This window comes from Schistocerca nitens, chromosome 12 (assembly GCF_023898315.1).
Source record: "Schistocerca nitens isolate TAMUIC-IGC-003100 chromosome 12, iqSchNite1.1, whole genome shotgun sequence".
Taxonomy (NCBI): Eukaryota; Metazoa; Arthropoda; class Insecta; order Orthoptera; family Acrididae; genus Schistocerca; species Schistocerca nitens.
In genome coordinates, this window is record NC_064625.1 from 40,475,122 (window position 1) to 40,476,765 (window position 1,644).

Here is a 1,644-nt window from a genome sequence, read left to right on the forward strand (position 1 = left end):
TCGCAGTCTTTAACACCGGTAGCATGCCGCGACAGCGTGGACGTGAACCGTATGTGCAGTTGACGGACTTTGAGCGAGGGCGTATAGTGGGCATGCGGGAGGCCGGGTGGACGTACCGCCGAATTGCTCAACACGTGGGGCGTGAGGTCTCCACAGTACATCGATGTTGTCGCCAGTGGTCGGCAGAAGGTGCACGTGCCCGTCGACCTGGGACCGGACTGCAGCGACGCACGGATGCACGCCAAGACCGTAGGATCCTACGCAGTGCCGTAGGGGACCGCACCGCCACTTCCCAGCAAATTAGGGACACTGTTGCTCCTGGGGTATCGGCAAGGACCATTTGCAACCGTCTCCATGAAGCTGGGCTACGGTCCCGCACACCGTTAGGCCGTCTTCCGCTCACGCCCCAACATCGTGCAGCCCGCCTCCAGTGGTGTCGCGACAGGCGTGAATGGAGGGACGAATGGAGACGTGTCGTCTTCAGCGATGAGAGTCACTTCTGCCTTGGTGCCAATGATGGTCGTATGCGTGTTTGGCGCCATGCAGGTGAGCGCCACAATCAGGACTGCATACGACCGAGGCACACAGGGCCAACACCCGGCATCATGGTGTGGGGAGCGATCTCCTACACTGGCCGTACACCACTGGTGATCGTCGAGGGGACACTGAATAGTGCACGGGACATCCAAACCGTCATCGAACCCATCGTTCTACCATTCCTAGACCGGCAAGGGAACTTGCTGTTCCAACAGGACAATGCACGTCTGCATGTATCCCGTGCCACCCAACGTGCTCTAGAAGGTGTAAGTCAACTACCCTGGCCAGCAAGCTCTCCGGATCTGTCCCCCATTGAGCATGTTTGGTACTGGATGAAGCGTCGTCTCACGCGGTCTGCACGTCCAGCACGAACGCTGGTCCAACTGAGGCGCCAGGTGGAAATGGCATGGCAAGCCGTTCCACAGGACTACATCCAGCATCTCTACGATCGTCTCCATGGGAGAATAGCAGCCTGCATTGCTGCGAAAGGTGGATATACACTGTACTAGTGCCGACATTGTGCATGCTCTGTTGCCTGTGTCTATGTGCCTGTGGTTCTGTCAGTGTGATCATGTGATGTATCTGACCCCAGGAATGTGTCAATAAAGTTTCCCCTTCCTGGGACAATGAATTCACGGTGTTCTTATTTCAATTTCCAGGAGTGTATATATGATAAACTGCTAGATATACTCACTTGGTGCAGTAAGGATGCCTAGTTTTTAAGTAGTTCTTTACAATGAGTCCCACTTTGAACTGAGCCCCGATGACCAGGGAAGACGTGTCTGGAGACGCCTGCAACAGCGGTCGGTTACCAATCTGACTGTCACCCGCCATATGATTGTCAAACTGGGACTGATGGTGTGGGGTGCCATTTCTTTTCAGAGCAGGGTCCTTTTGGGTGTCATCCACAGCACCCTTATGGCACTGTGGTACCTCGATGATACTTTATGTCTTGTTTTGTTGCCATTCATTGCAAGCTATTCTCGGCTTACATTTCGGTAGGATAATGCTGCTGCATATCTTTGTGCTTGGCATACCATACCTTTGCCTGCAAAGTCACCAGATGTTTCCACAATTGAGAACGTTTGGAGCATTATGGACAGTGCC